This window comes from Microtus pennsylvanicus, chromosome 5 (genome assembly GCF_037038515.1).
Source record: "Microtus pennsylvanicus isolate mMicPen1 chromosome 5, mMicPen1.hap1, whole genome shotgun sequence".
In the NCBI taxonomy this organism is placed as follows: domain Eukaryota; kingdom Metazoa; phylum Chordata; class Mammalia; order Rodentia; family Cricetidae; genus Microtus; species Microtus pennsylvanicus.
The window spans coordinates 113,878,967-113,898,649 of record NC_134583.1 but is presented as its reverse complement, the minus strand read 5'-3'; the positions used below and the strand labels follow the sequence as shown (position 1 = coordinate 113,898,649).

At 43.1% G+C, this 19,683-nt stretch overlaps 1 pseudogene; it reads left to right on the top strand.

Annotated features, from left to right (window-relative positions):
- The first annotated feature begins 4,057 nt into the window (after positions 1-4,057).
- Positions 4,058-14,103, top strand: LOC142851186 (antiviral innate immune response effector IFIT1-like; annotated as a pseudogene).
- The last annotated feature ends 5,580 nt before the right edge of the window (positions 14,104-19,683 follow it).

The window sequence follows — 19,683 nt, the reverse complement described above, 5'->3', positions numbered from 1 at the left end:
TTTACAAATCCTGAAGATTACCAATGGCCTGAGAACTTAGATGTCACATCATGTAGAAATATGGGCCTACACTTCTTCAATCTGATTTGTCAGGTAAGTCCTTGAGCCTGGTTTCCTTGAAATGCCCCTTAATTCACAACATTTTTAATGCATTTGGTAATCTTTTTTCAACACATACCATCTTTTATTGATTATCTGGAAGCTTTACATCATACACTCTTATCTTGAAAGTCCTTTCATGTCCACTGCCCCTTGTAAACTTACTCACAACAGAAGTAAGCAAACAAGAAAAATACAAGTTTCACTTTGTGTTATCTATATAGTATTTGGAGCATCATCAAATTCTTAGTGCCCAGCCCCAGAAATACAACTGAATTCTTCTTCTCCCACACATTCACCAGAAGCTAGAAGCTATGGGTTGAGGAGAGCTAGTGTATGATTTTTCTGCAGGCCCTGGGCAGCTTGTGGTGGGTCCACAAACCAAGGTGGCTTGCCCCAGCCATGCAGAGAAAAGTTGGTCCAGCAGACTGTGAGTCCCCTGGAAAGTGCAAGTTCCCCATGAAGGTACAAGTTCCTGCCGGCTAGCAGTGTAGGCATATGGTCAGCACACCATGGACAGACACATTGTACAGAATAGAATTAGGTATTTATTAGTTGAATTATGGAGGGTAAGGAAAAGGAAAAAAGGGTGTGAGAGACAGAGAGAGAGATAGAGGGAGAGAGAAAAGAAGGAAAGAGGACAGAGGAAGAGAGAGAAGGGGGAAGCAGAAAAGGAAACAGAGAGAGAAAACAAGAAGGTGATGGAGGAAGGGACTGCAGGGAGTGGGTGTGACTTGTCTCTTAAAGTGATGAACAATCGTCACAGCTAGTCTTCATCTAGTTCACATGTTTTCTTATATTTATTCAGTCACTGCTTCATTCATTTTGGTTTGTTGAGACTAAATTTCTGTGTGTGGCTCTGACTGTTCAGGAACTCCCTCTGTAGACCAGGGTGGTCGTGAACTCAGATATCTACCAGTTTCTGCCTGTGGAGTTCTGGTTTAAAGGTGGAAAAAAAGAGTTGATATAGGGTAGCTGACATCAGAGATGACTGACATCACACTTTGTCACACTTTTTAAGAGTTTTCTTTGGTGGCTCTCTGTCTAGGCTGTTATGTGTTTTAGGCGAAGGCAGTTTGGGAGGTCCAATGTCTGCCACAAAAGCCTTCCATATCTTCCCCTCTCAACCCTGCCTCTGCAGACTTCGATATCACTTTCACCACAAAAGTCATCTCTATGCTCTTTCCATTCAGTGGGAACATGGGTCGTGATGACACACTCAAATTCTGGGTATACTGTAGACCACAAACACAGCCCTATGCTTCAGTAAGAACACTAACTGAGACCCAGCTGTCATAGGCTGACCTGTCAGCAGACATCAAGATGCCCACCCACAACAATCTGGTACCCTGCAGCAGCACAGCCTACAGATATTGATGGCTTCATGCATTAGCAGAGACCAAGGATATCCCCATGGTCTTTGATGGATGCTGACGGCACAGAGCACATACTGCATTAGCACCATGGACCCAGACAAGACCCTTGCAACCACCCTGACCACAAATGTCACTATGGCCTCAGGTGATAACACAGACCCCAGACACTCACATGGCCTTTGGTTATAACTCAGCCCTTGGACAACAACACAGATCACTGCTGTAGTAGGGCCTGGGACTTGGACATAGGCCCTGACTGGGGTATGGCACAGACTTCTCCACAATGATCTTGTAGGGAAGCCTCTTTTCCTCTCCCATGTGTAAACCATTTGTCAGTCTGGGTTGAATGAGTGCTGAGCTCAGCTGGTGTACTTTCTGGCTCTCTAGTGGCTAAAGTGTTTGTGATATAAGCCCTATTCTTTGGTTTCCATTTTTCTAGGCCCAGTCTCTGTGCCTGCCAAGCCCTGACCATTCCCTGGATCAGGGTCAAGACAGCCTGCCAAAATTTTGACCAGTGCTCCAGTCTACTTAAACTGCTTTCCTGGAAAGTTCCCTCCTGGTCTCTTTCCTCCACTCCCCTGCTCCAGCCCGTAATTACATTCCTGGTATCCCGGTTCCCCCTAGTGGCCACTCAAGAGCACAGGAGTCCCATTAAATTTGAATATTTGTAAGTTTGACTTGTAATTTGGCTTGATTGGGATTTTTGTGTCAGCAGAGACTCACGTTAGGAATATTCCTAACATCTTGGAGGTCCCACCGTGTAGGGTGGCCTTTCTTCGTGGCCATAGGCCACATGTCAAAAGCCCCCTAGTCCACAGTCTGAGCTCTCCAAGCCCCTCTAAAATCAGCTCCCAGGCTACAGAGCTGTGTCTTTGTGGGTCCCTTTTTCTGGTCTATGCTACAGGTGTTTGGGGGGACCCATTTGTACTTACTTTTATCGATTATTGGACCCTTGTGGAAGCTGCGGGCCTGCACCTTGAGGCCTGACCTCAGTGGCTAGAACGGCAAAACCGGGTCTAGAGGAGATGGACTTTGTTTGCTTTAGGGACACCTAGCATTCAATTTCCCTGATCCACTTAGAAGGAAGAGCTATTTTAGTGGACACACTGTAATAGACTTAGGCCACGCAGTTGGGCATAGACTTTAAAATGGGCACTTGCAGTTCAAAGCCAGATCTGCTGTCGCCCCTGGGATACCTCTTACAAAATCTTTATAAATTGGGGCTGTCCGATGCAATCTGTCCCGAGTGTCTAATTTCCCTATGCAACTAAGATTTGGCCTCAATACTATCTTGACAATGGGATGCATTGGATACCAGAAGGAAGCCATGGGCTTACCATCCTCTGGATCCTAGAAAATTTTTGTCGCCTTCAGAAAAAATGGGCAGAGCTTACATATTTCCATGGTTTTTCAGCTCTGTGCTCTTTCCCTTCCCTTAGTAGCCAGTGTCTCGCAGCATTGGTCTTGGTAGCTAAGGCCACAACGCCTCCAAATTTCCAGTCATCTGAGAATTGTGACCCCAATAATTCCAGCTGGACCATGAAGCCAGGGGCATTGGCCCCTCCCCTACTCCGTCAAGCCCACACTACCCAACCCCCTCCTATGAAGCAACATTTTTTACATTTCTCTCCTTCCCTGTCTACCCCCTTCCTTGCCAATCTGGATGGTCAAGGTCAACTTCTATCTTACCCACCATCCTCTTCTTCTCACCCTCCCCGTCCTACCCCAACTTTCCACCAATAAACCCCCTCTGCACACTGGGCTAGCACCTCCAAATCCTCCCCAGTCTCCTCCCATGCCAGATACCAACATAGAACTGCACTCTTTTGCCCTCTCTGGGAGGTGGAGGGAATCAATGGCATTATAAAATTTCATGTTCCCTTTTCTCTTTCAGATCTCTCTCAGAGAGAAAAGAGGTTAGGTTCCTTTTCTACTAACCCTTCTGCTTATATTAAAGAGTTTCATTGTTTGTCCCAGACCTATGATCTAACTACTAAAGCCTCAGGTACACTGGGAAGTTCTGCAGAGGGAAGAGGACATGCATGGATGGAATCTGCAAAAGTTGATAAGGAAAGCCACAGAGCAAGCGAAGTGGTTTAGACCACTTCCAGACTGTAGAGGAACCAACTTGCAGATGGACTCTGCTATCCCTAAACTTCCCTTTTGTCATCCCATCAAATCAACATGACTATAGTCTCACTTCCAAAGAGTAAATGCAGAATATTAGTACTTTTGATGAAAAAATTGTGAAGATGCAAGTCTGGTCCTTTATGTTCACATTGCCTCCATCAACCCCTTTGTAACAGCATCTCCTGGTGCAGGGATGTCTCTCTCTGGACAGAGAGGGGAATTGACATGTCAGTCTCTTCCAGAGTTTTCTCCTTATCAGTTCAGAGTAGAGAACAGGAAGGCCAATACCTGGTTGTCCACAGTTTCGCTGACGAGAAACCTGAAGGCTTTTGTTTCAGTTTCCAGTTTCATTTTCCCACTGGTGTATGCCACACCACACCTCATTTTATAGCACTCTTCCCAGCTTATATATGAGAAGTCCAGTTGGTGCGAAGGTCAGAAGAGAGCAGAGCATCAAGGAAGGATCCTGAGGAGTCCTCTCCTGGTGAAAACCCAGACAACTGCAGCCACCTTCACAGCCACCATGGGGTAAGGATTTCCCTGCTCTGCAGGTTGAGTGAACCCAGGACACAGACATTTGCTTGTGACCAGGTCTGATGAGTCTGCTTGCAATCATTTGTTATGTCTTATGGGTTCTCTTTTTACTACTGAAAAGGGAAAAGGATACTAATTGTACTGATGGACCAGAGAATTTGTTCAATGATTATAATGTGGGTATGGGGCTGGATGAGTGAAAGAATACTTGCTAGAGTTTTTAAGACTGTCTCAGACATGTAGTTCAAATCTCTGGTTGACACATTAGCATGCTCATCCATGGAGAGAGACAATTACCAATGAGAACTTCAGGAGTGGAATAATAATGTGGGATTTCCTTCTATATGCTGTGAATACCATTGGTTAAAGCTGCTTTGGGCCTGTGATAGGGTAGATCAGAGCTAGGTGAGGAAAACCAAACTTTATGCTGGGAGAAAGAAAGCAGAGTTAGAGAGAACTCATGTAACTCCACCAGAGACAGACTGTTCAGAATCTTGTCAGTAAGTCACAGCCATATTGTGATACACAGATTACCAGAAATGGGTTAAATTAAGATGTAAGAGTTGGCCAATAAGAAGTTAAAGCTAATGGGCCAAGCAGTGATTAATTAATACAGTGTCTGTGTGGTCAGTTTGGTTCTGGGTAGTCGAGATAAACATGCGAACTCCTACAACACAATAAGTTACCACTCTATGTACTTAGAGTCCTAAAAGAGAGCAGCTGCTTAGAGTATCTTCCATCCCATCTCCTAACCCCACACCTTCATTGCTCTTGGGATGGACCCTAGAGACACCCAGTGAATCTTTGGAGATGCTGTTCAAGGTTACTGGTTCAAGTGCTTTGGCCCATCCCTGACTGGGTTAACCCAAGAGAGGACACATTTTTTTTCTGTACCTTAGTAAGAGACAAAATGTGGAAATTTTATTATATTTGATATGAAATATTTAATTATTTTCCTGCAAGAAACTAAATACCACCAGGAATTTATGCATATATGTATGTATATTTATATCCATACACATATATTAAATGTAAAGAAGTACTAGGCACCGTGTAGTCTTTTTTATTTTTTTGGTTTCTGGGTATTTTTGGTTTTGTTTTTCAAGTCAGAGTTTCTCTGTAGCTTTGGAGCCTATCATGGATCTAGCTCTTGTAGATTAGGCTCATTGTAAACTCACAGAGATCTGTAAACTCTGCCTCTGAGTGCTGGGATTAAAGGCATGTACACCACTAGCTGCTTCCATGTTAAGTCTTTTTATGTAAATGTCTCTTGTTTTATGTTGATACTGCCTTTTGAGTTGAAAATGTCAGTCTGTAGAGTTGTTTTCTTTAAAATCTAGGGCTATAGTGATCATCTCTTTCAAAGGCAACTATTTTATATTCTTGCACATAGAAACATGTACAGAACGAGAGTATGGAGAAGGCTGAGAGCTTCGGTTGTATGAAAAGAAAAATATAGAAAACACAGAGGTATAAAATTGTGGAATAAAATAAACAAGGAGGCAGAAGACTTTAAGAGCTTTCAGGTGACAGACATGGTCATAGGTCTAGTGACTAAGCTGTGCCTGGGGCTAGATTTCCCAGGACTCTATCAGGTTGCTAGGACTGTGTTTTGCAATTGAGTGCCTGCAGTTTGAGAAAGGCTGGAGATCTCCAAGTGCCCAGGGGAGGCTGGATGCTGAGATCTCCAAGTGCACAGGGGAGGCTGGATGCTGAGAACTCCAAGTGCACAGGGGAGGCTGGATGCTGAGAACTCCAAGTGCATGTGCACAGTGGGATCCAGGTTGCTCTGTCCCCGTTGCCCACACAAATTGCAGCTGCCTTGTCCTGCTCAGCTTTCCTGCTGCAAGTGCTTATCCACAAGTGCATGTGCCTCCCCTTGGGGCACAGCTCCCCACAAGGATCCTTGGGGGCCTCCCAGTCAAGGCTGATCTCCATGGACAGATGGTGTCCAGATTTCAGAGTGTTCTTAGCTACCATGCCAATGTATTTATTTCCCATTATGTGAGGACAGCATCTCTAATTCCTGCTGTGGGTTGCTGTAGGCAGGGAAATCAAAGAAAAGCAGGATTGAATCTGATCGCCCTAAACTATGATAATGTTTCTATAGAAAAATGATCACCATTTTTGCGTGCCCCTGAACAGAAGGAATAAACATGCATTTAGTGCTTTCATAGACAGAGACAAAGAGAGTTAGAGAAGAAGAAATGTTCGGCTCTCTGCAAATACCTTGGCCAGAGGAGTAATGGCCTACATGGGCAAGAAAGAAATGTGGTTAAACACACCTTAGTCAGCCAGTGTTGTTCACACTTCTAGATGTAGGGTCTAGCGGGCTCATGCAGAGGTGGGGATAGACAACCAAAGTCTAATAAAGTATAAACAATCTTTATTCCAGAAACAAGAATCCAGTAAAAAAAAAAATCTCCATGAGGAACGAAGAGCTTATCAGCTAGCTGAGACCACAGCCAGAGATGGATTATTTTAGGCTGATGTAAAAGGCCGTTTTTTGTTGTTGTTGTTGTTGTTTTCCTGTTGCGACTTCTGAGTCAGGAAAATCTGTCTTAAAGGAACTATAAAACACCACCAGCAAACAGCAAAAAGCTGTGTTAAACTTTATGTATATATATTGTTTTCTTCTATAATTCCTTTTTCAAGTCCTCTATGGTTTTATGTAGATTTAGTGACCACGTTGGAGTGCCAGCTGTTTTAGGGAGAGGCTGCTTGTTCATCCCAGCTACCTGGCTAGCTTACTCCCGAAATACCCACACAGAAATTGTATTAATTAAAACACTGCTTGGCCCATTTTCTCTAGCTTCTTTTTTTATTTTTAAAATTTAATTTATTATGTATACAATATTCTGTCTATATGTATGCCTGAAGAGGCCACCAGATCTCATTACAGGTGGTTGTGAACCACCATGTGGTTGCTGGGAATTGAACTCAGGACCTTTGGAAGAAAAGGCAATGCTCTTAACCACTGAGCCATCTCTCCAGCCCCTTTACTCTACCTTCCTATTGACTAACTCTAACATCTTGATTTACCCATTTCTATTAGTCTGTATATTGCCACGTGGCAGTGGCTTACCAGGAAAGATTCAGCATGTCTGACTCTGGTAGCTCCATGGTGGCTCTCTGACTCTGCTGTCTTCCTCCTAGCATTGAGTTCTGTTTTTCCTGCCTACCTACGTTCTGCCCTATCAAAGGCCAAGGCAGTTTCTTTATTTGTTAACCAAAGAAAGCAACACTTAAACAGAAGTACCTCCTACAGTAAACTTAGGTACAGATTGCCTTATTTTACAGTCTCCATTAACAAAGGCTTTTTAGTTAAACCAATGTTTATACTTAATCTTAATTGTCTTCCTTGGGATGTTCAGGAGGTTTTTACTGAAGCCCTGTGTTGTCCCCATTGATGTTGCCAGTTTCACATAGGGGGTATAAGGCTTAACCCAGAGGTCGTATATCTACTTCCTAACAGTTGACTCAGCTCATATTCGTAGGCTAGCTCTCAGTTTGCAGAGAGATGCTTTGGCCTTGTAAATAGAGCTATGGGTTGTAAAGCTCTCTCAAACTGGTGAGAGAGCTGCTGACAGTCTGTTCTCAATTTACTAGATTACAAAAAATTTTTTGATTTCTAAATTTATATTTCTGGAATCTACATTTTAATATTCTTATTCTTGAACTCTTCACTAGAGACTGACCCCCACGCAGTTTGTTGTGAGAATATTAAATTAAGCCCAATTGAATTTGAAAAAAAAAAAGTTCTTTGGTGTAATACAATGCTCTGTCCAAAAGGAGGCATAATTGCACTGGATCTCAATTCCAAGTACTTCTAATAAGATGGGTTGTAGAGGTAGCTTTTATGTGTTACCTTAAGGGCCCAGGGAAGGATTCTGTGAGGTGTCAGTCAAACAGATAGCATAGATGTTATTTTTCAGCATTAAATACGTCCCTCCCTGATTTGGGAGCTTGAAGAGATTTTGGCTATACAGATAAAGCAAAGGTCACCTAGCTATTGGCTACCTCTGGTCCCGCTTTAGGAGTATTGTAGTTCTGGCTCTACAGAGAGCACAATCACCAGGCTATTAATGATCTCTATTCCCAGCCTTCAGGGTGGAAAAACAAGTTATCCATATTTCTTATTGAAGAAACAGTCCCATGTGTCTATCATTGCTGGTTTCATTTGTGCTCATCTGAGGGGACAAGGACTTTGTGCTGCTCAACAGACAGAGACAGAACAAGAGGAGAGAAACAGAATGAGACAGAGAGGGACAGAGAGACTAACAGACAGGCAGACACAGAGACTATAAAAAAACTTCTGCATTTAACTCTTTCTAACCTGGCTTACCAAATGTTATCAGTAAAGACTTGAGGACAGGGACAACTGCCAACCATTTCCAGGGGCACTTTTCAAATATCCAAATAATTGTGTCCAGCATCAATAGAACTCTACCAGGGGTATATGATTAGAAAGAGAACTAGAAATATTTTATTATGAAACAGTGCTGTGGAAATTAGAATGGACAAGTGAGATGAGGGATAAGCCCAAAGAGAACTGGTCCATGAAGCTCATGACCCTTTATACGGCATGAACAAAGAGCTGTGACACCTCTGCTGGTTGGTACATCAAGGACATTTTAAGCATCCTCTGTCCATTGCTTGAAGCCAAGGGAAGGAAGGGCTGTCAGTGTTTTTACTCAACAAGCTTTGCTCATTGTCACTGATGCTGCTCTCCCTGGGGCCCCAAAATAATGCAACTCTCTGTAAGATATGAAATACCACGTGACAGGAGAAGGAAGCATCACAGTTGCTTCCCTTGGAGACTTAGACTGGAGCTGGAGAGATGGCTCAGTGGTAAAGGGCTTGCCAAGGAAGCGGGAGAATGGCAGTCTCAGTGCAATTACTGAGAGCTGAGATGCAGAAAACAAGCAGGTGAAGACCAGCGCCTAGTGCTGTCCACCGGCCTTCATAGGAAGTCCTTGGCATTTGCAGCCCCTCCACAAACACAATTGAAATTCCGTGAGATAAGAAGAAACATGGAGAGAACAAGGCTTAGAAGAAGCCCCTAAAATGTCATTTCCTGATAGTTATGACTGCTTTAAAAAATGTTTTTGCTTGTTCTTCATTTACTTTAATGTATTCTTGCATGAGGTTTTGATTTATTTTTGTGGTTAATATATAATTACATTTCTACCTTTTTTTCATTTCCTATTTCAAGGACCTCACATTTGCCTTTCCGACTCTGCTCCAGAAACATTGCCTCCTTTTTTCATTGATTGTTAATGTATGCACGTATATAAACATAGATATGTGTGTGTACCTGTCCAGTCCTTATACTGTTTCTTGTTATGTATGGTATCAAGGTTGGACATCGGGTGCTGTACAGCCTAGCCAGGGGGATACCAGCTCTCCCAACCCCACTGTACTGGTTGATCATTGCTCTTTGTGCATCATGAGGCCTCACTGACTCTTCCTATCTGATCTGTATGTTTCCTGTCCATTGTTATCATCTTTGTGCAGCTCATCTTTGGTCATTCAAGCCAATGAAATTTTCAAAAATTTTAGAGGTGAATTCTATCTCTGGTCTTACATAGAGAAATGGCATTCAAAACTAATCAAAAGATTATAAGATTTCCAAAACGGAAGGGACATCTATCCATCGAGTCCCTTACTGAGATGTGTGCTTCTCTAAATCAAAAGTACCTGTCTCAGAGTAGATGCTTCCAGATTGTCACTTCTAAGAGTCTACATTTGCTTGGGAAGTGTTGTGTTCTTTTCTTTCTTCTATCTCAATTTTTCAGAACCCTGCCATTATGCCTAATATTCACTATGAGTGAGTACATACTGTGTTTGTATTTACGTGACTGGGTTATTTCAGTCAGGAAGCTTTTTCTAGTTCCATCCGTTTGTCTGCAAATTTCACGAAGTCACTGCTTTTTAGTGCTGACTACTCTACTTGTCATCACAGAATTACATCTAGTAACTGATGGAAGCAGATGCAGTGACCCACATCAAAGCACTGGGCTGAGCTCCTGGCATTCAGTTGAAGAGAGGGAGAAGGGATCATATGAACAACACTGGGGGAGGGGTGAAGGGCATGGTGGGAAAATCATAAAGACAGCTGACCAGAGCTAGTTGGAACTCACAGACTATGGATTGATAGTTGTGGAACCTGCATTGTGTTGAAATAGATTCTCTGAATGTGGGGTGATAGTCATGTATCTTAATCTATTGTGGGGCTCCCTGACAGTGTGATCAAGACCTATTTTAGGTAATGAACTGACTCTTTGGAGCACATTTCCTATGGTGGATTACCTTACTCAACCTTGATACAGAGGGAATGGTCTTGGTCCTGCCTCAACTTGGTATGTCATACTTTGTTGAGTTCCCAAGGAATGCCTTACCTTCTGATGAGTGGATGGAGGGTGGAAGAAGGGGATGTAGGGGGCAGGAGGAAAGGAAGAATGGAGAACTGAGGTTGTTATGTAAGAAAAAATATTATTTAGATATATAGAGCCCCCAAAGTTCTGTTGTGCAAGCCACTGGGCCCATGGAATTATTCTATGGCCCTCTGTATGTAGAAGGGCTTTACCATGCACTCATTGTTCTGACCCATGTCTTTCTGCAATGCCATCCTCTGTGCTATATATGCCTTTTTCTCTCATATGAATACTCATGCTAGCGCGTAGTGTTTTGATTATTTTAGGTTTGTAGTTATTTTAATTCTTTTTATGAAAACTAACTTTTATTAAAGGAACATCTTGGAGATTTTCTAGAATTTTGGCCTGTCACACAACACTTTTTTTGAGGCAATTTTGCTGTATTCTGGTCTTGTAGTATTTAAAATTGGAACTCATGGATTTTAACTGGGATTATCAGAATTCAGACATATTATGAGAACTTAACTGAAAGAAAGAAGATGAAGTTCCTACAGTAGATGTTGAAAACAGAAAGGGGGGGTATCCAGAGTCATCAGGATTTTGATCAAAACATTATCAGGATAGAGGTATAGGGGATGGATGGGCTGGTGAGTCCAGCTGGCTGATTCATGAGGTTTCTAAATGGCTGTCATGTTCTATTTGTCAACTCTTAAGGGCTCCAAGCTGGAGTGTCCTTTATGGGACAGACCTAACATGGTATAGCACCTCCTGCTGCTATTCTTGACATCTGATCAGATCAAAGCCAAAAACAGCTGATTTAAGCACTTTGGCATCTCTGGCCTCTGGCAGACAACTACCAACAGGACCAACGGCCTATTGACGTCTAGCCATGGAAGACTCAAAGGTGCAGCTGTGGGTGCCTACAAATCCCGAGTCACACAATTCTATCTCTTGCTCTCAACACTGATAAAAAAGCAGGAAACTCCTGTGTAGTTTATAACATAGCCATGTGTTTAGCTTCACTAATCTCAGCAAAGACCAGAAATGGGAAACACTGATATCATTTCCATTACACAGATGGGCACAGTGTGATATTGAGGTATTAGTGATACATTCTAGGGAAGTGATTGTCCTGCTCCATAGCGAAACAAGAAAGCACATGAAGTGTAGATGCATGTGTAGAATGCAGGGATTCTTCGTAACCATAGGAGAGGACATCTTATGCGTCACTCTGTAGAAGGGGAGGGTGTTGTTGACCCACCAGAGTAGGAGGATTAGGTGGCATCCCACCACCCAGCTAGCTTACACCTGAAATAACCATACAGAAATTGTATTAAATTTTTGCCTGGCTCATTACATCTAGCCTCTTCTTGGCCAACTCTCACATCTTAATTAACCCGTTTCTACTGAATCAGTGTATCACCACGTGACAGTGGCTTACTGGCAGGATTCTAAACTACGTCTGTCTCAAGCTGGAGATCCATGGTGTAGCTTGACTCTGTTCTTCTTCATTTGGTCTTCCCTGCCAACCTGAGTTCTGCCCTATCAACTAGGCCAAGACAGTTTCTTTAATAACCAACGAAAGCAACACAAATACAGAAGGACCACCTACACCATTGTTGAGTAACCCCCCCCCCCCATCTATGTTGCCCAGAGAGGAAAGATCCAGAGAAAATCATATTGCTAGTGTCACAAGGCTGTTCCAAGGCAGAGAGCATGTCCATTCTGAGTAGCCAACTTCTGACAGGACACCAGCTGTTGGTGTTGGAGATGAAAAGGGAAGGGTCTGCAATGACAAATAGTTCCTATTTAGGTCAGCTCAGTTGGCAGGCACTTGTACACATTCTCCTCACAGACAGTGGGGAAGGGATAATAGTTTTGTTGAGTTCCACATCTCAGGGCAGGAGTCTGACAAGAATACAGACCGGGCCTGTACCTCTGTGACCGTGTCTAGTCTTGAATAAATAAATGAACTCAAAAGCTAAGATGGTAAGTACCCGTACATGGACGTGCATGGTCAAGGAGACTCTGACAGTTGTAGTAAGTGGAGCTGAGGAATCGATGTAAAAAACAGATATCAAGAAATTCTAAATGGGCAAAATGTTAGATTTCCAAGAAATAAGGAAAAATGTTGTAAAATGTGTTTTCCGTGGTGTCAGAATCTGGCCAGATTGTCCAAGAAAAATCTTCCTGCTTCCTTTTCACAGAGAGAATGCTGGTGCTGATCAGGTCAAGGAGAATCTCCTTCAGCTGAGCTGTCACTTCACGTGGAGCTTGCTGTTTGAAGACGCTGACCTACCTGATTTGGAAATGAGAATCTCAGAGCAGATCAAATTCCTAGATATCATGAGCCCAGTGGGGATGCACAACCTCCTGGCCTATGTGAGACACCTGAAAGGCCAGCATGAGGAAGCCCTGCAGAGCCTGAGAGAAGCAGAAGCCTTGATCCAGGAAGAGCCATTGGGTAAGAGAAGACTGGTGACCTGGGGCAACTGTGCCTGGGTGCATTACCACATGGGCAGCTTGGCAGAAGCCCAGAGCTACCTGGACAAGGTGGAGAATACTTGCAAGGAATCTGCAAGTCCCTTCCGCTACAGGGTGGAGTGTGCCGAGATGGACTGTGAGGAAGGCTGGGCCTTGCTGAAGTGTGGGAAAAAGTATAATAGACGAGCCCTGGCCTGCTTTGCAAAAGCTGTGGAAGCTGAGCCTGAAAACCCCGAATACAACACTGGCTATGCTGTCGCCGCGTATCGTGAAGACAATGATGACAAAAATAAGTCTCTGAAACCCCTGAGGAAGGCTGTCAGGTTAAATCCGGCAGATCCATATATTAAAGTTTATCTTGCCCTGAAACTCAGGACATAGGAGAAACAGATGAAGCAGAAAGACACATTGAAGAAGCCCTCAGCAGCACATCCTGTCAAACCTATGTCTTTCGACATGCTGCCAAGTATTACCTAAAGAAAGACTGCATAGACAAAGCTCTCCAACTCCTACGCAAGGCCTTGCAGACATCACCTGAGTCTGGCTACCTGCATTACCAAATAGGGTTCTGCTACAGGCAACAAATGATCCAACTGAAGACATCCAGGAACAGACAGACCCGAAGGCCTGGCAGCATTAAGGAATTGGCACAACGGGCCATCTTTGAATTTCAGAAGAGTGTGAAGCTGAGGCCTACGTTTGATGCAGCTTATGTTTGCATGGCTGAAACACAGGCAGAAATTCGCCAATATGAAGAAGCTGAGGCAAATTTCCAGATAGCGCTGAACATGAAGAACCTCAGTGGGCACATAGAGCAGGACATTCATTTCCGCTATGGCCGTTACCAGCAATTTCAATCAGAAGACACGGCCATCACCCACTACTTAAAAGGTCTAAAAATAGAAGAAAAGTCGTATGCCCAGAGGAAACTACTCACAGCTTTGGAGAAAGTGGCTGAAAGACGGATTCAGCAGAATGATCGACCTGTGGAGAGCACCAGCCTCCTTGGGTTAGTCCACAAGCTGAAAGGGAACATGCCCGAGGCCCAGCTGTACTATGAGCAGGCTCTGAGGCTCACTGGGGAGATGAACCCTGAGTTCTGAATGCAGCTCAGCTCTGCGAAGATAATGTACTCATCACTGAGATTCCATTCCTCCTAACTGACTGCTTTCCTCAGATTTGCAATCTTGCTGCAATCCAAGTACCTAAATGCATTGGCTCCTGCCACCTCTTTCTCACCCTCACTTCTGTCCCCACTACACCTGCTCACTTAATGGTGGCCTGGACTGACTCCTGCTGTTCTCAACCCTTTGAGCGCTGACACAAACCTTTTTCCTTATGTGTGTGTTGTGACAAGAAAATCTTCATCGAAGCGCAGAAGAAGGGAGAATATAAGAAAGGAAGACAGGACTGCGAGGGTTGCATCTACCCAGGAAGACTGTGGAACTGATCTAATGGGAGCCCACCAAGGCCAGCTGGACTGGGACTGAATGAGCATATGATCAGACCGGACACTCTGAATGTGGTTGACAATGAGCCCGGACTGAGAAGCCAATGACAATTACACTGGATTTTGATTGTATTGCATGTACTGGCTTTTCGGGAGCTTAGTCTGTTTAGATGCACAACTTTCTAGGATGGAGGGAGATCCTTGGACTTCCCACATGGCAGGGCACCTTGATTTTTCTTAGGACTGGGGAGCGCGGGGAATGGGAGTGGGGGGAGTTGGAAGGAAATGGGAGGATGGGAGGAGGTGGAAATTTTAAATAAATTAATTAATTAATTTAAAAAAAACAAAAAAAATATAATGGAGTTTACTGAAGAAAATAAAGAAAATCTTCATCGTCTGCCTGCCAGTGTGCTGGACGAAGAAGTCTTCTCCAATTAGGATTCATTTTAGGTCGTCAGAAACTCTTACTATAGTACAACCACAGAGCAAAAGAGATGAGAAAAGGAGAGAGTTTGAAAGCAGAAACGCTCTCACAGTCCTGGATACCAATTCACAGCTAATGAGAGACTTAAGTGTGGGGACAGTAATGCAAGGAAAGCTTTCTGGGACCTTACAGACCGAAGATGAAATAAAAAGTTTGCCTGATTTTTTTCTCTCTTATTGATAGTTTGCTATGTGTGATGCTTTTCCCTCCACTAAAATAAATCCATTAAAATTTATGGGAATCACAAGCTCTTTCAGTGTAATTTGTTGATAGTATTTTAAAGGTTCATCTTTCACAGTACCCAGGAAGGCATGGGATAGCAGAACCAACTCCCAGGAGTCTAGTGGGAAAGCATGGGAGAAGCTGTGCACATGAGAGCAGCACATGGGATGTGAAAACATGAAGAAGGTTATTTCATTCTACACAACTCGTGTTAGTAAGTGTGCCTGATGCTACCCTGGTACCTGAGCACTGCTTTTCTCCGTAGGAAGATGATGCTTGGGATGGGCTAGACTTCATTTGCCTGAATTTTGGGAAATTACAACGGATACTTTCTACAGATTTATCCATGTTAAGCCAATAACATGTTTATTAAATTCAAGCAATGGAAAACTGTAGTGTCCGCTCTCAGGATTCATAAAGATGATCCCTGATAGCCCACATCAATGGACAGGAAGAGTAACTGAGACGGGAGACGAAAAGGGAACGGGAGAGAGAAAGATTGGGCAGCAGCAGTTTGATTGACAAGCTAGGATCTGGCTATTTGGCAGGCTCTTCTCTTCCAGTAATCCATTTCCACCTTTTCCTGAGGGGAGACATATTTACAAAATATTTCAGGGGATGATAAGTGTGAGATCCACATGCCTCTGCCTCCCATGTGCTGGGATTAAAGGCGTTTTCTCCATGTTATTATTTTCATTTTCATATTCTTATCTCTATTTCTAAATCCCTTTGCCTCTACCCTGACAAGATGTGTTTTTGTCGAGGCTGGTCCATGTCAACCCGCTGTTTGCCTCCATAGGCTCCTCCATGCATGTTGTACACATAGACTTATGCAGGCACACGCATATACACATAAATTTAAAAGACTAAAAAATAATATATTTAAAGTTTGCATGTTTATCAGACATTTGTACTGGCAGTCCCAATGATAATGGACTGGATTTATGAATTATTTTCTGAAAAACTACAATGGGGGTGTGTTGTATTCAATATTAGTTGAAGATATGTTACATTTGTTTATGCCATGGAATATTTGTCTAATGGTGCAAAGAAGTGTTGCATTCTTTTATATTGCATTTGTTTAACTCTGTGAGGCTGTGTTACTTTGCCTGTCTAAAATGCCTGAGTGGTATAATAAAAAGCTGAACAACCAATAACTATACAAGAGAGAGGGATAGGTAGACTGACAGGCAGAGAGAATAAATAACAGAAGAGGGAGGAGCAAAAAAAGAAGGAAAGGTAGATGCCATGGGTCAGGCACCCAACCACATAGCCAGCTGTGGTGTAAGAAGGAAAGAAAGGAATATAGAATATAGAAAAGTAAAAACCCAGAGGCAAAAGGTAGATGGGTTAATTTAAGCTAAGGAAAGTGTCCTAGAAACATGCCAAGCCAAGGCCGAGCATTCATAAGAAAGAATGTCTCTGTGGGATTTATTTGGGAGCTGGGTGGCAGACCCCTCAAAGAACAAAGAATAAAAAACCAATTACAGGGTGGTATAGTAAGAAAGGGAACAGGGCCATCTCTAGTTAGTTGCATTCCAGGTACTGCATGGAAGGTATGAATATCCATGTCAGTGTTTTTTGTATTAAACAGCATGACCATCAGCGAATAATCAACAATACTTTGGTGGATAGGAACTCTTAGGGTTTCTAGTGGTGTGAAGAGAGACAATGGCCATGGCAATGCCTATAAAAGAAAACATTTAATTGGGGATGGATTACAGTTCAGACGTTCATTACATTATTGTTATGGCAGGAGGCATGGCAGTGTGCAGTCAGACATGTGCTGGAGAAGGATTGGAGTTCTACATCAGATCAACAGGCAGCAGGAAGAAAACGCCACAGTAGAACAGAAGAGTTCAAGAATAAGAATATGGAAATGTAGATTCCAGACATGAGAATGTAGAAATCAAGAAATATAAAGTTGTAAGCCTAGAAGAATGAGAGCAGGCTGTCAGTAGCTTTCTCAGCAGCTTAAGGATTAGCTGCTCCCTTTTGTAAACAGCTCTCTCTGCAAGACTGAAGAAGCCCTCTGCAAACTGAGGGTCAGCTCTGTAAACTGGCCACTCATGATCAACAACTGAATATGAGCTGAGTTAACCTTTAAGTGGTGGGGTGTATGTGACATTTCAGTTGTGCATTTTCCCCTACCCCTCCCTGCTATGGGAAACTGGCAGTGTCAGGGGAGGTGCAGAGCCTTGGTAAACACTATCAGGGGACAGCATGGAAAACAATGGACTAAATATAAACACTAGTTTAACTGAAAAATTCTACTACTGAAAGTTGCAAAGAAGGGCAATTTGTGTCTAAGTTTCACCTCAAGACTCTAAAAATTCCTTTGTTATTGCCTAATGCTTGCTATAAAAGGAGGAGCCAACCTTTGCCACAGGCTTACAAGTCCAAACTCTAGCTGTGGTCTCACATAACTGATAAGATTTTTGTGCCCATGGAGATTTATTTATTTATTTAATTTTTAAATTTTTCCCCCAGAATAAAGTTTGCTTCTGGTTGACTAGTCTTTGGTGACCTGTGCCCATCTCTGTGCAACCCTCATGGACCCAGCAGGCCTTTCTTCATCATCTGAGAACTCCAAGCCTACCTACAGTGACACACTCCTCCAGCAAGGCCACACGTATTGACACAAGACCACACTTACTCCAAGAAGGCCACACCTCCTAATAGTGGCACACCCTATGGACCTATGGAGGCCATTTTTATTCAAACTACCACATGACCACACTACAAGGCCCTCATAGCCTTGTAGTCATATCACAATGTACTTTGTCCAACTTCGAATGTCCCAACAGTCTATTTATAGCAATCTTGAACCTTCTTAAAATTTCAAAGTCTCATGCAATATTACAACATCATGTTCAGGATATATATTATCATTCCAAAAAGCAGAAAAGGGAACATAGTGAGGAAATACTGAACCAAAGCAAGACCAAAAACCAGCTGGGCAAAATACAAACTTTACATCTCCATGTTTGATGTCAAAATGCTCTTCAGATCTCTAGCTCCTTTCAGCTTTGTTGACTGGAACATGCTTGTGCCCATTATAGTGATGGCAGGAAGTATGGTGGTATACAGACAGACACAGTTCTGGGGAAGGAACTGGGAAAACTGTATCTGGATTAATGGGAAGCAGGAAGAGAAGGACACACTGGCCCTGGCTTGAGCATCTAAGAGCTCAAAGCTGGCCCATAGTGACACACCTCCTCCAACAAGGTCATTCCTCCTAGTAGCACCCTTCCCTAAGGGATTTCTGGTGGCTATTTTTATTCAAACCAGCACAGGGACTGGCTTGAACACAGAGCCTGTGGAGGTTTGAATAGGTATGACCCCTATAAACTCAAGTGCTTAAATGCTTAGCCTATAGGGAATGACACTATTAGGAGGTGCGGCCTTGATGGAAGAAGTATGGCCTTGGCAGAGGAAGTGTGTCACTGTGGATGGAGGATTTAAGTTATCACATGCTCAAGCGACACACAGTGTGGGACATTTGTCTCTTCTGTTGCCTACATCTTGACAGATGTAGAATTCCCTGTTCCTCCAACACTATCTTTGCCTTTACACTGTCAAGATTTCTGCCATAATGATAATGGACTAACCCTCTTAAACTGTAAGCTAGCCCATAATAAATGATTTCCTTTATAAGAATTGCTGTGGTCATGGTGTATTTTCACAGCAATAAAAATCCTACATAAGATAGGAGCCTACAGAAACAAAAGGAAGCAGTTCCGTGTGAAGTAATGGGAAGCATCTACACTTCCTGTCACTCATTTTCAGTGCTGGCCTACTGTTACACAACTTTTCTGTGTTCATAGAAAGACTTATCTATTTACCCCACGTGGAAGACACTGACAGACAGGAGAAATTCCATGTAAGTACAGCATGGTGTGTCAATCAATTTATTGTAGCTACTCACAGAAATGCAAGTGAACTGGGGCAGCTGCATCACCAAAAAAGCCCAACCCACAGCTCAAAGAGGGGCAGCCTTAAAGCAAAGGAAAACCAAGTTTTGGGTAAATGGGTTTTTTCAATCACACTTTAGAAAATTCATTTATAGTGTTACTTGCACCAGGTGAGAATAAGACCATTACCACAATGTGAGCCGAATTTGTAGTAAGCTTGATTTCATTGGGGCGCACCCAAGAGCTGGGTAATGGCTGCCTCCTGAATTGTGTTAAAGAGAGCAGCCCTGAACCCATTTTTTAGGCCCTTTTTAAGGAGTAAAATCACCCGTAGCTTGCAAAGCAGGTTTACAGAAGAGAGACAACGGGACAATAAGGAAATGCAGAAAAATCTCAAGAAACATCATTGTGGTCACCATGCAATTAGAGAAGATGACTAGGGAGGGTAAGAAGGATTCTCAAAAACAAGTCAAGATCATGGGTTGATGTTAGGGCCCAGTTCTAGCCCAGATCATAAATTATTTCTCTAGCCCAGATCCCAACATAAACTCTCTCTCTTGACTGGCGTGGAGGAGACAGAAATACAGATGCAACTCACAAGGCTTAATTGGGA